The 18,417-nt window shown below is 36.7% G+C and overlaps 2 pseudogenes; both read right to left on the bottom strand.

Moving 5' to 3' along the window:
• Positions 1-4,952: 4,952 nt before the first annotated feature.
• Positions 4,953-10,025, bottom strand: LOC129250699 (ceramide glucosyltransferase-B-like; annotated as a pseudogene).
• Positions 10,026-13,732: 3,707 nt separating this feature from the next.
• On the bottom strand, positions 13,733-18,417 carry LOC129250698 (ceramide glucosyltransferase-like; annotated as a pseudogene).

The following is an 18,417-nucleotide window of genomic DNA, read 5'->3' as shown; positions in this document are numbered from 1 at the left end:
TCACATTTGAATCCATTGACTTGTGCTTCGGTACGTAAAATACGATGCTATCAGTAGTGACAGAATTCGCAAAAGATGAAAGGTGAAACCATTTCACGCGGCATGTGAGCTTCAATTCACCACTCCTAATACTGCCCACTATGCCTTGTGATTTCCTACTGGGATAGTTATCAATTTTATCATTTTGGGGAATAGGAGCAAAACTCGCCGTAGAAAGAGACCGTATTAGTAGCAGGAGCATTAACAGCGTCAGCACCGAGTACATCGGCATAAGTAGAGATGGCTAATTTACCATGCCCAGTTGACCGCTCTTGCATAGAAAAATTCGTATTACACTGTCCAGTCAGTTCTGTCAGCGCAGCAGCATATGAGCGACCCGATAAAATTATATCAACGGAGTGAGAATAGTTAGCGACGGCATGAACAGCAAGTTGTGTAGACGAGTTTTCAGTCGAGAGTGAGTTGGATTCGATCTTCGATATCCGCTGGTTGTCGAAGATCGAAAATCGTATGTCAATTTGGCATTATGAGCGGTACAACCCTGTCGAAATTTTCGTTGTATACCGAATTTCGAATGCAATTTTGCTTTCGATTGTGTATAGTATTGTGGGAAAATTTGTTAAAATGTACGTTGTTTCCGATTATTTATAGTTTAATAGTAACCAAATATTAAACATATACTAATTTTGTTGATTTTATTCAGGTCGAAAGTCGTGAGTACCAAATAGCAATTAGAAAGGCTGATTGCATTAATGGAAGAGAATCCACAACTCGCAAAAGGGATTTGCACCAAAGTTCAATAATTTGTGTTGCTTTTTTTGCAGAATAGTGGAGAGCTCTTGCCTGCACCAAACATCTAAATCGGTTTTTCAAGACTCCAATTGTTCTTTCAATGATACTTCTCGCTTTAGCATGTTGTTTGTTGTATGCCTTTTGTGGAGACCCTTTCTCAGAGTTTCTGAACGGCGTCATTAAATATGGTTTTAGAGCGTATCCAGCATCACCTGAGACGGACAAAGTAATTAAAAACGGAATTTCAATTGGTGTTTATTATATACCGAGGAGCCAAGTATTGCGACGGCCATTGAAATTTTGCTCCTCTAAATGCGCTTTCAATGGCGACATGTTGAAAGCCATAGAATCACAAGTAGCTCCTGGACTTTTCGCATTTATAGAAGTTATTTTCATTGTATGATCACAAACGTTAAATTTACATTATTCGCATTGAGATGAATCGACGAACCACAACTCCGTTGTACTCATTTTCACAAAAAATACTTTTTTTAACTTTTAAAAATGTTGTTAACAAAGAATTTTAATACAATCGATTTTTCTTTTATTTTGATTTGCTGTATCAGCTAAGATAAAATTATATATTATAAATGCGTCGATCGATCGAAATTAACAATAGTCTTATTCTTCAGCGAATGAGCACCATAATACCAAACTAAAATTCGTTCGATCAGCACTTTCGACTACAGTCGAAGATAACATTCAATCAAAATAAGGACCAGAGGCTCTCGTTTCTTTGCTTTGATTTTCGCATTTTTGGTTTGGTTTCGCAATTTTGCTTGACACTCACAAGCTAGAACACAAACATGCAGGTCTTTCACCTCAGCACTTAGTTTCACAAGGGCAGAGGACACAACATCAGTTTCATGTTTTCGCATTTCTTTAATGTCGCATTTAAGGCAATAACTACTTATCAGCTTGAAGATAACTAATTGCATCCATGGCACGAGCATTCTCGAATCGAAGAGCAGCGTTTTCTGTCAGAACTCTTTGTAGGCTGATTTCAGATTTCCTTTCTGATACTGGTTCTGGCACTTGTTGATACGGTGAAATGTTCGCATTCAAATTTGGTGATGCGGGCGTATTTGTTGACGACATATCGGTAAATATTACGCTATGATCGTCCCAAGCTGACGGAGGAGGATAGCGGATAGACCTCTGACGGATAGCAGCACAATTTACAAAAAGGGCACATTGAATTTTAGCTTTGTTGCAATCAACTTTTAGTCCACATAAACAGGGCTTGATGATTTTATTAAATAGCTATTTATTTTTTACTGCTTCATAATCGCAAATTTTCCAATTATTAACTGTTCAATTATACAATTACAGCTTAGTAAGCACGAAAACTGTGGATAAAAAAAACACGTCCACACTCAATGACATACATATGCACTTAATGACATATAATATAATGATTTATATAATTTATTTAAAATATTTGACAATATTAAGTTATTATATTTATTATTATTAGATCTCCAAGGCATCAGCATTTCTATCGTCGATAGAATTCCTTTTCTTCAGTGCTTAGATTTTTTTTCCGCCAATATAAATCTTCGTTCTTGCAGGCGTACCATTTTGGAATTTGTCTCTTCTGGATTGCAGACTTTACTCTTCGGTATACGTCGCTGACTTGGCAGTGAGTCCTCTGGAGTAACAGGTGACGTTATTTGCGGTTCCCAGCGGAAACCTGTAGAAAATAATGCATTATAAAGAGAGGTAAACGTTAAATTTTCTTTCCCTAACCGTATCTTATAAAGGTCGGTCGCAGTGCGAAACAATGCCGGTGCACTTACAGCACCGCAACTTTTCTTACAAATTACTATATTATTACGATTTTCTATCCTTCGCACTTGTATAAATGTAGGAAATAAAATTAAAAGACGAATATCCAAGAGCAGGAAAATAGATAGATATATATATATATATAATTGGCGCGTACAGCCTTTTTGGGTGTTTGGCCGAGCTCCTCCACCTATTTGTGGTGTGCGTCTTGATGTTGTTTCACAAATGGAAGGCCCTACTGTTGCAAGCCGACTCCGAACGGCAGATATTTTTATGAGGAGCTTTTTCATGGCAGAAATACACTCGGAGGTTTGCCATTGCCTGCCGAGGGCGACCGCTATTAGAAAAAGGTTTTTCTTAATCTGGTGTTTCACCGAGATTCGAACCCACATTCTCTCTGTGAATTCCGAGTGGTAGTGACGCACCAACCCATTCGGCTACGGCGGATAATAATCCAGGATTTACTAACAAATATGTAAATAAAATGTTAGAACAAAATTTTCTTAACTCAGCACTACCTATTGTTGTTGTAGCAGCATAAATATTCCCCATACATATACGAGGAATGCTGCAAAAGTGACAGTCCTTGGCCGGATATAAATCCGGGTCGTTCCGGTTACGTAGAACCGACTGTCGTGGGAACGCTCACCAGTACCTCGCCAGCTTCTTTTTTGATTGACAACTGCCACTGTGGTCATTACGCCGTCATCAAGGTCGCTCGATTTTTGGCCAATAATTGGTGAGCTGATATCGCTTCCCTCCACAGCATTTCTGAAGTCTTGCTACTTTTGCTTGACTTTGATTGTATCTATATTCGGAATAAATGTTTAGAACGGACTAGACGATCAATAATTTGAAATATATTTACCTCATGTTTACCCATGCTCTTTTCCCATTTCGTTCCCTTGCATGGCTCCGCCTCACGTATTTAGCTTCTCACCGATTTCGCTAAACTGAAGTAGCAAACTGTATACTGTAATGTTATTGACAAACCTCTAAAAGTAAAGTTTAACAGTTTTTCTTCTACAACTATCGTGGGCTAACTCCCTGTGCTTCTCCAAGTATTGCATCAATCTAAATTTGTGTTTTTTGACAATTTTCTACCGTTGCTATTTTCCCACTAGACACACATTGTTTTGTATATTTGGTAGCCTACACAAACAAAAATATAAGTATTTCCTCTGATTTGTTGATTCAACTGTTTAGCTTAAAATCTTCTTTCTCCTCACCAATTTTACACTTTATTAAGCAAAAAACGGAGACTTTCAGCGATAGAGGAATCGCTGGAATCGCAGTTTTAGTTAGATGATCGATCAAAAAGAGTTCATCCACTTTATCTATTATATGTGGCTCATCTCTAAAATCTGCTAATAAATTTAACCAGAAATGGAGTTTTTGAAAAATGCTTTTTTAATAAAACATTTCCATTGTAGCTTAAATTTGGATTTGCTGCAGCTGGAGTGTTTAAGCGCAAACACCAGCCAACACAAGGGTGTGTTCGAGCTGTAATAATTCGGCAGTGTTACTTTTTATGAAATAGCACCACGATCTGCAATATTGCTGTGATTTTTTAGTTTGTCGAACACACCCCACCCGTCAAATCCCAGACAAATATTCTATTCTTAGTGCTTAATGCTTACTTAATGCTGACAATAGTATTTATTTTTCTCTTTTCTTGTTTTCCTGTTGAAACATCGCAATACTGTTTTGCAGGTTGTCAATATCAAAAACATTTAATTGACTGCCGACCTCTAAAATGTAAATATACACACACATGCATAGCCATACATAATTAAACGAATTACAATTTAAACACAATGTCCAGCAAACACGTAATTGATACATTTGACAACTCTCTCAATCCCAGGGTTTGCCTTTATTAAATAGAATCGCAAAAAAAATCGCATTGTTAAAATTATCATTTCACATTTTTTGGCGATGGGGTTATAGCGATAGTTAAAGCTGGAATCCGACTGCTGTACTACTCTTATTTACTGGGGCAGGGAGGTAAGGCATTCGTAGAGAAAGTTAATTCTGTTGGATGATGTGCCCGTTTACACCACTCGGGTTACGGCGAATGCCTTAAAAGCTACGGGATTTCTACAAACTTACAAATCACCCTACAAACGGGGTCCTTTCAGCACTGGCTTTTTTCAAATTTAACGGTTTTCTGAACAAAAGGAGAGAAATAGTTTGCATCTAATGCAGGCATAGTCGGCAGTGCTCACTGAACGATATTCAATTACGGTTATAACGGCGCCGTCCGATGAAACAATCTTGGAGTAACAGAGCTGCCAGATGCCGAGAATTACAAATTCGGTCGCCGGCGGGAATGTGTTAAAACAAAAACATATTAAAAAATAAAACTACAATTTTCATGCTTCAAGTACATTGGGCTGCGAACTTGTCAGCCATCTCAAAGATATATTATGAATTTAATAATATTTACTGTAACGTTGTTTCTATTTAGCATTTGTTAAGATTGATTTTTACGTTACACGTCATTATTTTACGCATTACAAAATTTACAGCTAGACTACTTACAATAATACTTCATACATTCCTTCTTTTTCACTTACATTTATATATTTCTAGGGTACTTCTTAAAAGAAACTCCGATTCAACATATAGATATACATTTAAACCAAAATATACCTTATATCAATGTAAAATTCTTAAAAAGGCGATCCTAACTTTACACAAAAAAATATATTCGTACTATTACTATTGCTTTGCGTATTAAAATTAAGATGCTGATAATTAGGCATCATCAACTTATGCTATGATACTAGTAAACGTTTTGTACTCATATTCGTATTGCTTGTTGGTAACTCATAGGCGATTCCACCCCACTGAAGCTTATAAGTTCGTCTGCGCCATCTAATAGCTGGATTCCAAAGCGCATGAAGGAATAGGTAAGGACCGCTTATTTCTCTAAAAAGCCAACCAATGACGAACTCAAACTTATGAAATGTCAATGAACCATTCTGTGAAGCAATAAAAATGTTGTTAGGTATACATATACTACAATGAATATATAATTGTATGCATACACACTGTAATTCAATTGCAAGCTACGTTTACCTGCACAATAGAAAGTAATATCCAATCTGAAAGAAACCACGCGAGTATATGCACTAAGTAAAATACTAATGGATCCCAATTAAATAGTAACGATGCAGACCATGAGGCTAAGGCGCCTAATACCATGCACTCGGAGAGAGGCTCTAACAGTATTGTTTTCGGTACCATGGCTACGCGTAATTTCGCCCAACGTATGAGCCGCTCTTGAAATCTGTTTACATCACAAATTCTACTATTTTGCAATGCCGGTTGATTACTTATGCGCATTTTTCATCCCTTGTCTGGAATGGCTTTGGCGATAAAGAAATCTTCGGCTAGATAACAACCAAATGTTTTCAAACCACCTAGTTCATCGATTACAGATTTCCGTAACAAGCAAGACATGCCAGTATGACAATTGATACCCATTAAATCAGCCGATAAATATATACGAGACTGTACTGTACCAAAAAATATCTGAAAATAAAAAGTTAACAATAAAATAAAAAAAATGTTTAGCACGTAAGTACATTTGAAAGAACAATAGTAATAAGCAAAAATTCCGACATTGTCAAATTGTTGACAACAGCAAACGAAATGAAAGATCTATTTTAAACGTCAAGGTATATATTAATATATTTTTTTAAATATATTTATTCACTGCAAGGTCTACTTTTAATTTTATTTCTACGACTCCAAAAAACGAGATGAAAGAACTATTTTAAAAGTCAAGGTATATAATTAATATATTTTTTTAAGATATTCATTCGCTACAAGGTCTACTTCAAATGTTATTTCTACGTTTGCTCCGTTAACTCCAATTCCTACGACTCTTGTATCTAATACAGTCGCTCAACAGCAGTTACTTGTTTTTTTGTTGGGCGAAATGATAATGTCTATCTGTACGTAATCGTTAAAGAAAAGTGCAAATGAAGACAGGGTATCAAAGAATTCTAATATTCAAAGCAAACACCTAGCCAGTTTTAAACTTGTGAAGATGTGATTCACCCGGAGTCCAACTAGCGCTTCCGCACCATTTTGTTGCCACATCCTCGCTACCAACTTGCTTACCAATTATTTACAGCACCACTCTATCCATTCTGTTCAGTTTAAGAACCTTATTAGGTTGTTGACGTCTAAGCCAGACAGTTGTTCGAGATTCTCGAACAGTGGTTTACCAAGGGTTGACATTGTCTCCTTCCACAGAAGAAATGGAAGATTGTTTCCTTTTTCTCCGGTTGCTTACAACTGTGACAATGTGTGTTGTGGAGACGCCTCTTTCTGCATGTGGTCTGGTCTATCCATCTACAATCCGCGATCCGGAGGTATTTTAGGGAAATTTTATTCTTGATTGCATCCAGTGGTGTGAATACCAATTCCTCAAGCACGTTTTTTATCGCAGATCCCCCCCTCTTGCCAGTTTATCTGCTTTCGTTACTTTCCGGGGGCCCATACTAAGGTTACGTTATGCTTTTCACTCAAGATGGTAAAGCTATTCCTACTTTGTTGAACTAGCTTTCGCAATTGCTAGTACCTCCATCTGAAAGACCTTGCAGGCGTCAGGAAGACGTACAGATTTTTAAATCTTAAGTGCATGAGAATATGAATACATACTACGGAGAATACATACTTGCTCCAACACCACAGTCCAGTCCATTTTAGAGCCATCTGTATAGACTGTAGTATCGAAGTTGTTTAGTGAGGATCCCTTACTCCATTCCTCCTGAGATGGAAAGAGAGTGGCAAAATTCCTATTAAATATTACCATCGGGATTATATAATCAGTCCTCTCCGAGGTGTACTGAGTATGACGCAATAATAGACTGCCATGATCATAAGTTTTTTCTTTCCATTTCATTTAACTTAAATGCACTCATGGTTGCCATCTTCTAGATATGCAAATCTATCGGAATAACGTGTATCATAACCTTCCATCTGATCTGATTGCACTGACCGTTATTGCATAGGATGACCTTTGTATTTTGCCAAGTACCGAGTTACATGAAACGATAGTATAACCGTAGCCTTATATCTATCATCTATAATGTATACTTACCTTGAAGACCCCATTTTCTTCAAAGCAACATTTACAGACACACAAAGCGTATTCTGCTTTCCTTACCCTTCTTCAATGTGTAATTTCCTGCTTTGTTTGGAGAGCAGAATTATCACTATGTACTTTGCACTAGGTTCAAGCGAGAGAGCTTTTGCTTGAGGGCAAAAGGTATATTCTATCGCATACTTTTGTGTTTAATTTAATTCAAGGTGACATTAATTAAGGATTTCTTTTGCAACACATTAACTTTCTTATTCCGGCGAGGACTTCACGAAGCTCATACTCTTTTTATCTCAAGATGAAAATTCGTTCGATCAGCACTTTCGACTACAGTCGAAGATAACATTCAATCAAAATAAGGACCAGAGGCTCTCGTTTCTTTGCTTTGATTTTCGCATTTTTGGTTTGGTTTCGCAATTTTGCTTGACACTCACAAGCTAGAACACAAACATGCAGGTCTTTCACCTCAGCACTTAGTTTCACAAGGGCAGAGGACACAATATCAGTTTCATGTTTTCGCATTTCTTTAATGTCGCATTTAAGGCAATAACTACTTATCAGCTTGAAGATAACTAATTGCATCCATGGCACGAGCATTCTCGAATCGAAGAGCAGCGTTTTCTGTCAGAACTCTTTGTAGGCTGATTTCAGATTTCCTTTCTGATACTGGTTCTGGCACTTGTTGATACGGTGAAGTGTTCGCATTCAAATTTGGTGATGCGGGCGTATTTGTTGACGACATATGGGTAAATATTACGCTATGATCGTCCCAAGCTGACGGAGGAGGATAGCGGATAGACCTCTGACGGATAGCAGCACAATTCACAAAAATGGCACATTGAATTTTAGCTTGGTTGCAATCAACTTTTAGTCCACATAAACAGGGCTTGATGATTTTATTAAATAGCTATTTATTTTTTACTGCTTCACTGCTTCATAATCGCAAATTTTCCAATTATTAACTGTTCAATTATACAATTACAGCTTAGTAAGCACGAAAACTGTGGATAAAAAAAACACGTCCGCACTCAATGACATACATATGCACTTAATGACATATAATATAATGATTTATATAATTTATTTAAAATATTTGACAATATTAAGTTATTATATTTATTATTATTAGATCTCCAAGGCATCAGCATTTCTATCGTCGATAGAATTCCTTTTCATCAGTGCTTAGATTTTTTTCCCGCCAATATAAATCTTCGTTCTTGCAGGCGTACCATTTTGGAATTTGTCTCTTCTGGATTGCAGACTTTACTCTTCGGTATACGTCGCTGACTTGGCAGTGAGTCCTCTGGAGTAACAGGTGACGTTATTTGCGGTTCCCCAGTGGAAACCTGTAGAAAATAATGCATTATAAAGAGAAGTAAACGTTAAATTTTCTTTCCCTAACCGTATCTTATAAAGGTCGGTCGCAGTGCGAAACAATGCCGCCGCACTTACAGCACCGCAAATTTTCTTTAATTACAAATTACTATATTATTACGATTTTCTATCCTTCGCATTGTATAAATGTAGGAAATAAAAATAAAAAACGAATATCGAAAAGCAGGAAAATAGATAGATATATATATATATAATTGGCGCGTACACCCTTTTTGGGTGTTTGGCCGAGCTCCACCACCTATTTGTGGTGTGCGTCTTGATGTTGTTCCACAAATGGAAGGCCCTACTGCTGCAAGCCGAATCCGAATGGCAAATATTTTTATGAGGAGCTTTTTTATGGCAGAAATACACTCGGAGGTTTGCCATTGCCTGCCGAGGGCGACCGCTATTAGAAAAAGGTTTTTCTTAATCTGGTGTTTCACCGAGATTCGAACCCACATTCTCTCTGTGAATTCCGAGTGGTAGTGACGCACCAACCCATTCGGCTACGGCGGATAATAATCCAGGCTTTACTAACAAATATGTAAATAAAATGTTAGAACAAAATTTTCTTAACTCAGCACTACCTATTGTTGTTGTAGCAGCATAAATATTCCCCATACATATACGAGGAATGCTGCAAAAGTGACAGTCCTTGGCCGGATATAAATCCGGGCCGTTCCGGTTACGTAGAACCGACTGTCGTGGGAACGCTCAGCAGTACCTCGCCAACTTCTTTTTTGATTGACAACTGCCACTGTGGTCATTACGCCGTCATCAAGGTCGCTCGATTTTTGGCCAATAATTGGTGAGCTGATATCGCTTCCCTCCACGGCATTTCTGAAGTCTTGCGACTTTTGCTTGACTTTGATTGTATCTATATTCGGAATAAATGTTTAGAACGGACTAAACGATCAATAATTTGAAATATATTTACCTCATGTTTACCCATGATCTTTTCCCATATCGTTCCCTTGCATGGCTCCGCCTCACGTATTTAGCTTCTCACCGATTTCGCTAAACTGAAGTAGCAAACTGTATACTGTAATGTTATTGACAAACCTCTAAAAGTAAAGTTTAACAGTTTTTCTTCTACAACTATCGTGGGCTAACTCCCTGTGCTTCTCCAAGTATTGCATCAATCTAAATTTGTGTTTTTTGACAATTTTCTACCGTTGCTATTTTCCCACTAGACACACATTGTTTTGTATATTTGGTAGCCTACACAAACAAAAATATAAGTATTTCCTCTGATTTGTTGATTCAACTGTTTAGCTTAAAATCTTCTTTCTCCTCACCAATTTTACACTTTATTAAGCAAAAAATGGAGACTTTCAGCGATAGAGGAATCGCTGGAATCGCAGTTTTAGTTAGATGATCGGTCAAAAAGAGTTCATCCACTTTATCTATTATATGTGGCTCATCTCTAAAATCTGCTAATAAATTTAACCAGAAATGGAGTTTTTTTAAAATGCTTTTTTAATAAAACATTTCCATTGTAGCTTAAATTTGGATTTGCTGCAGCTGGAGTGTTTAAGCGCAAACACCAGCCAACACAAGGGTGTGTTCGAGCTGTAATAATTCGGCAGTGTTACTTTTTATGAAATAGCACCACGATCTGCAATATTGCTGTGATTTTTTAGTTTGTCGAACACACCCCACCCGTCAAATCCCAGACAAATATTCTATTCTTAGTGCTTAATGCTTACTTAATGCTGACAATAGTATTTATTTTTCTCTTTTCTTGTTTTCCTGTTGAAACATCGCAATACTGTTTTGCAGGTTGTCAATATCAAAAACATTTAATTGACTGCCGACGTCTAAAATGTAAATATACACACACATACATAGCCATACATAATTAAACGAATTACAATTTAAACACAATGTCCAGCAAACACGTAATTGATACATTTGACAACTCTCTCAATCCCAGGGTTTGCCTTTATTAAATAGAATCGCAAAAAATAGTAAGCATTGTTAAAATTATCATTTCACATTTTTTGGCGATGGGGTTATAGCGATAGTTAAAGCTGGAATCCGACTGCTGTACTACTCTTATATACTGGGACAGGGAGGTAAGGCATTCGTAGAGAAAGTTAATTCTGTTGGATGATGTGCCCGTTTACACCACTCGGGTTACGGCGAATGCCTTAAAAGCTACGGGATTTCTACAAACTTACAAATCACCCTACAAACTGGGTCCTTTCAGCATTGGCTTTTTTCAAATTTAACGGTTTTCTGAACAAAAAGGAGAGAAATAGTTTGCATCTAATGCAGCCATTAGATGTTAAAACAACAAAATTTTAAAAAATAGCGAAAACCCGCCCGTTCCCCTGGTCGTCTTTAAAAAAATCTAAATTAATTAATTAAATTAAGCCGAAAAATACTGTGTGTATTTTATAAAAATTCTCGCGCATGAATAGTAATGAAAGAAGTTTTAAATAGTAGTAGCAATTAAAAAACGTTTGATGTGATTTACTTTATTACTTTTTTTATTGTAATGCTCTTTGGTATACAATATTCTTCGTTTTTCCATGCGTTGTTGAATAAATGAACAATACCGATGGCTTACCAACTCTTGAGCATGAAACATAAAGTTGGCCATGAGAAAAACATTGGTATTCTAAATCAATACCCCAAATTGATAAAGTTTGGCCTTGTGACTTATTAATAGTAATCGCGAATGCAAGGCGAACTGGAAATCGAAGACGTTTGAATTCAAACGGCATATCCGATGGTATCATTGGTATTCGCGGTATTAAAACGTCTTCACCAGAATATTTTCCATTCAAAATTGTTGTTTCAATGACGTTATTCATCAATCTCTTAACTGTTAATCGAATGCCATTACATAGTCGTGGTTGATTTATGTTTCTCAACATAATAATCGGTGCTCCTATTTTCAAGTTTAGCATGTATGGCGGTAATCCAGGTAAATCAAGGGAATTTAAAAATTCAGTGGGATAATTTACAGTAGGTAGGTATAGTTGATTTGTAACAGTGTCAACGGATCGATATGTTTGTTCTGGACTTGGTATGTTAGCCAAAATAGCCGCATTCATTTCATTCACATCTTTATTTTTGCCAGCCATAATGGTTCGTTCACTAAGCCAATCATGATTTTTGTAATTTTGAGGCAAATTTGGGAAAATACTTTGAATTAACTGTTCTTTCGTTTGACTTATTTGACAAAAGTTTGGTTGTAAAGTTATTAAGCCAGTTAAATTATCGACAGGAACTTTGCCATTTCCAATATCCAATAATTGCTGTGAAAATTCAGCAGCTGATGGATCATTTTGCATTAGAACACGTACATTTGTAGTTAGTTTGAGTGTTTGAACATGTCTCCACAAATATGATGATTTCAAACATGCAGCCAATTCATCTGCTACAGTTGCTCGAGGAGTACCAGGCAGTGTTTGTCTAAAATCACCTGCCAGCAGCACTAAGGCACGACCAAACATTTCATTTTTACTCGTATAGGACAGCGCTTCCAGTGACTTTTTATGTGCTATCGTGCACTCATCCCATACAATTACGTGTGCGAAAAAGCGGAGAAGGAGAAGAGAACTGTTCTATTGCCCCCCGCTTTAACCCAGCAATGTGTTCAGGTGCAAATGACTTTTTTGCGTGAAGTCTGATATAAAATGAGTTCTATTTACTCTTCTTAAATTTATATAAACTTTTCCAGGCGAAGTAAAAAAACTGACATATTATATATTTGCTTCAACGGTATATTTGTGAGTACACAGGTAATACGTAAATATATGAATGATATAGATAATATCTCATATTAGCATAACCTTTCTGCAAAAAATTAAGGAAACGATCACCAATCACGTCGGCAATGATACAATGAATTTTTCACTATAACTGACTTCAGATTAACGTTTATATAATAAGCGTGTATGTAACGTTTTAAAATTTTTTTAGAATTTCTTTTTTAGTTTTTAATAATAAGTGGTCTTCCTCTTTCTCTTTCTCTTCCTCTTCCTCTTCCTGTACCTATTCCTTTTCCTCTTCCATCTCCAGCTCCATCTCCTTTCTTTATCCCGGAAACGGGCAGTAAAAATTACTTCACTTAAAAGCTTTCATCAACCGCTTCCATCTGATACCCATATTGTACAAACACATCCAAGGGTACCTTGGTCCACCTTTTCGGCTATATCTCGAGACCCTGGTCACTCAGAGATCTAAGAAATACTCTGTATTAAAGCACTCATCAGTAGCTTTGATTTGATACCCACAATGTAAAAACACATCCTAGGGTTACCCGGGTCCTCGTTTTGGCCTTCGGCAGCGCCACCTGGTGGCGAGTGGAATCAATAACCTAACCTTCACCGTGGAAAAATATATCTATATACCAAATTTCATAATAATCGGCCCAGACACACACTACCAAAATGTATGAATGCTATGTGCGGTACAAAAAATACGTGCGGCAAATAGCAAAAACAGACTCACTTAACCGACTCACCGCACACACACGCGTTATTGGATTTCAACCAAACTTTACAGAAACCTTTGCCAAAGTAACACCAACAATTTGTGAAACTTTCATTGTTTTCCTTACACGCATTGCTGAGATTACCCCGGACAAATGCACACTTTTTTTCGGCTTAATTTTTATATATATAGATAAAACTACAATTTTCATGCTTCAAGTACCTTGGGCTGCGAACTTGTCAGCCATCTCAAAGTTATATTATGAATTTAATAATATTTACTGTAACATTGTTTCTATTTAGCATTTGTTAAGATTGATTTTTAAGTTACACGTCATTATTTTACGCATTACAAAATTTACAGCTAGACTACTTACAATAATACTTGATACATTCCTTCTTTTTCACTTACATTTATACATTTCTAGGGTACTTCTTAAAAGAAACTCCGATTCAACATATACATAGGTATACATTTAAACCAAAATATACCTTATATCAATGCAAAATTCCGAAAAAGGCGATCCTAACTTTACACAAAAAAATATATTCGTACTATTACTATTGGTTTGCGTATTAAAATTCAGATGCTGATAATTAGGCATCATCAACTTATGCTATGATACTAGTAAACGTTTTGTACTCATATTCGTATTGCTTGTTGGTAACTCATAGGCGATTCCACCCCACTGAAGCTTATAAGTTCGTCTGCGCCATCTAATAGCTGGATTCCAAAGCGCATGAAGGAATAGGTAAGGACCGCTTATTTCTCTAAAAAGCCAACCAATGACGAACTCAAACTTATGAAATGTCAATTAACCATTCTGTGAAGCAATAAAAATGTTGTTGGGTATACGTATACTACAATGAATATATAATTGTATGCATACACACTGTAATTCAATTGCAAGCTACGTTTACCTGCACAATAGAAAGTAATATCCAATCTGAAAGAAACCACGCGAGTATATGCACTAAGTACTATTACTATTGGTTTGCGTATTAAAATTAAGATGCTGATAATTAGGCATCATCAACTTATGCTATGATACTAGTAAACGTTTTGTACTCATATTCGTATTGCTTGTTGGTAACTCATAGGCGATTCCACCCCACTGAAGCTTATAAGTTCGTCTGCGCCATCTAATAGCTGGATTCCAAAGCGCATGAAGGAATAGGTAAGGACCGCTTATTTCTCTAAAAAGCCAACCAATGACGAACTCAAACTTATGAAATGTCAATGAACCATTCTGTGAAGCAATAAAAATGTTGTTAGGTATACATATACTACAATGAATATATAATTGTATGCATACACACTGTAATTCAATTGCAAGCTACGTTTACCTGCACAATAGAAAGTAATATCCAATCTGAAAGAAACCACGCGAGTATATGCACTAAGTAAAATACTAATGGATCCCAATTAAATAGTAACGATGCAGACCATGAGGCTAAGGCGCCTAATACCATGCACTCGGAGAGAGGCTCTAACAGTATTGTTTTCGGTACCATGGCTACGCGTAATTTCGTCCAACGTATGAGCCGCTCTTGAAATCTGTTTACATCACAAATTCTACTATTTTGCAATGCCGGTTGATTACTTATGCGCATTTTTCATCCCTTGTCTGGAATGGCTTTGGCGATAAAGAAATCTTCGGCTAGATAACAACCAAATGTTTTCAAACCACCTAGTTCATCGATTACAGATTTCCGTAACAAGCAAGACATGCCAGTATGACAATTGATACCCATTAAATCAGCCGATAAATATATACGAGACTGTACTGTACCAAAAAATATCTGAAAATAAAAAGTTAACAATAAAATAAAAAAAATGTTTAGCACGTAAGTACATTTGAAAGAACAATAGTAATAAGCAAAAATTCCGACATTGTCAAATTGTTGACAACAGCAAACGAAATGAAAGATCTATTTTAAACGTCAAGGTATATATTAATATATTTTTTTAAATATATTTATTCACTGCAAGGTCTACTTTTAATTTTATTTCTACGACTCCAAAAAACGAGATGAAAGAACTATTTTAAAAGTCAAGGTATATAATTAATATATTTTTTTAAGATATTCATTCGCTACAAGGTCTACTTCAAATGTTATTTCTACGTTTGCTCCGTTAACTCCAATTCCTACGACTCTTGTATCTAATACAGTCGCTCAACAGCAGTTACTTGTTTTTTTGTTGGGCGAAATGATAATGTCTATCTGTACGTAATCGTTAAAGAAAAGTGCAAATGAAGACAGGGTATCAAAGAATTCTAATATTCAAAGCAAACACCTAGCCAGTTTTAAACTTGTGAAGATGTGATTCACCCGGAGTCCAACTAGCGCTTCCGCACCATTTTGTTGCCACATCCTCGCTACCAACTTGCTTACCAATTATTTACAGCACCACTCTATCCATTCTGTTCAGTTTAAGAACCTTATTAGGTTGTTGACGTCTAAGCCAGACAGTTGTTCGAGATTCTCGAACAGTGGTTTACCAAGGGTTGACATTGTCTCCTTCCACAGAAGAAATGGAAGATTGTTTCCTTTTTCTCCGGTTGCTTACAACTGTGACAATGTGTGTTGTGGAGACGCCTCTTTCTGCATGTGGTCTGGTCTATCCATCTACAATCCGCGATCCGGAGGTATTTTAGGGAAATTTTATTCTTGATTGCATCCAGTGGTGTGAATACCAATTCCTCAAGCACGTTTTTTATCGCAGATCCCCCCCTCTTGCCAGTTTATCTGCTTTCGTTACTTTCCGGGGGCCCATACTAAGGTTACGTTATGCTTTTCACTCAAGATGGTAAAGCTATTCCTACTTTGTTGAACTAGCTTTCGCAATTGCTAGTACCTCCATCTGAAAGACCTTGCAGGCGTCAGGAAGACGTACAGATTTTTAAATCTTAAGTGCATGAGAATATGAATACATACTACGGAGAATACATACTTGCTCCAACACCACAGTCCAGTCCATTTTAGAGCCATCTGTATAGACTGTAGTATCGAAGTTGTTTAGTGAGGATCCCTTACTCCATTCCTCCTGAGATGGAAAGAGAGTGGCAAAATTCCTATTAAATATTACCATCGGGATTATATAATCAGTCCTCTCCGAGGTGTACTGAGTATGACGCAATAATAGACTGCCATGATCATAAGTTTTTTCTTTCCATTTCATTTAACTTAAATGCACTCATGGTTGCCATCTTCTAGATATGCAGATCTATCGGAATAACGTGTATCAGAACCTTCCATCTGATCTGATTGCACTGACCGTTATTGCATAGGATGACCTTTGTATTTTGCCAAGTACCGAGTTACATGAAACGATAGTATAACCGTAGCCTTATATCTATCATCTATAATGTATACTTACGTTGAAGACCCCATTTTCTTCCAAGCAACATTTACAGACACACAAAGCATATTCTGCTTTCCCTACCCTTCTTCAATGTGTAATTTCCTGCTTTGTTTGGAGAGCAGAATTATCACTATGTACTTTGCACTAGGTGCAAGTGAGAGAGTTTTTGCTTGAGGGCAAAAGGTATATTCTATCGCATACTTTTGTGTTTAATTTAATTCAAGGTGACATTAATTAAGGATTTCTTTTGCAACGCATTAACTTTCTTATTCCGGCGAGGACTTCACGAAGCTCATACTCTTTTTATCTCAAGATGAAAATTCGTTCGATCAGCACTTTCGACTACAGTCGAAGATAACATTCAATCAAAATAAGGACCAGAGGCTCTCGTTTCTTTGCTTTGATTTTTGCATTTTTGGTTTGGTTTCGCAATTTTGCTTGACACTCACAAGCTAGAACACAAACATGCAGGTCTTTCACCTCAGCACTTAGTTTCACAAGGGCAGAGGACACAACATCAGTTTCATGTTTTCGCATTTCTTTATTGTCGCATTTAAGGCAATAACTACTTATCAGCTTGAAGATAACTAATTGCATCCATGGCACGAGCATTCTCGAACCGAAGAGCAGCGTTTTCTGTCAGAACTCTTTGTAGGCTGATTTCAGATTTCCTTTCTGATACTGGTTCTGGCACTTGTTGATACGGTGAAAGGTTCGCATTCAAATTTGGTGATGCGGGCGTATTTGTTGACGACATATCGGTAAATATTACGCTATGATCGTCCCAAGCTGACGGAGGAGGAGATCGGATAGACCTCTGACGGATAGGAGCACAATTTACAAAAAGGGCACATTGAATTTTAGCTTGGTTGCAATCAACTTTTAGTCCACATAAACAGGGCTTGATGATTTTATTAAATAGCTATTTATTTTTTACTGCTTCACTGCTTCATAATCGCAAATTTTCCAATTATTAACTGTTCAATTATACAATTACAGCTTAGTAAGCACGAAAACTGTGGATAAAAAAAACACGTCCGCACTCAATGACATACATATGCACTTAATGACATATAATATAATGATTTATATAATTTATTTAAAATATTTGACAATATTAAGTTATTATATTTATTATTATTAGATCTCCAAGGCATCAGCATTTCTATCGTCGATAGAATTCCTTTTCATCAGTGCTTAGATTTTTTTCCCGCCAATATAAATCTTCGTTCTTGCAGGCGTACCATTTTGGAATTTGTCTCTTCTGGATTGCAGACTTTACTCTTCGGTATACGTCGCTGACTTGGCAGTGAGTCCTCTGGAGTAACAGGTGACGTTATTTGCGGTTCCCCAGCGGAAACCTGTAGAAAATAATGCATTATAAAGAGAGGTAAACGTTAAATTTTCTTTCCCTAACCGTATCTTATAAAGGTCGGTCGCAGTGCGAAACAATGCCGCCGCACTTACAGCACCGCAAATTTTCTTTAATTACAAATTACTATATTATTACGATTTTCTATCCTTCGCAT

This window comes from Anastrepha obliqua, chromosome 6 (assembly GCF_027943255.1).
Source record: "Anastrepha obliqua isolate idAnaObli1 chromosome 6, idAnaObli1_1.0, whole genome shotgun sequence".
In the NCBI taxonomy this organism is placed as follows: domain Eukaryota; kingdom Metazoa; phylum Arthropoda; class Insecta; order Diptera; family Tephritidae; genus Anastrepha; species Anastrepha obliqua.
Note: the sequence above shows the minus strand (reverse complement) of the source record. Positions and strands in the feature narration are given on the sequence as shown.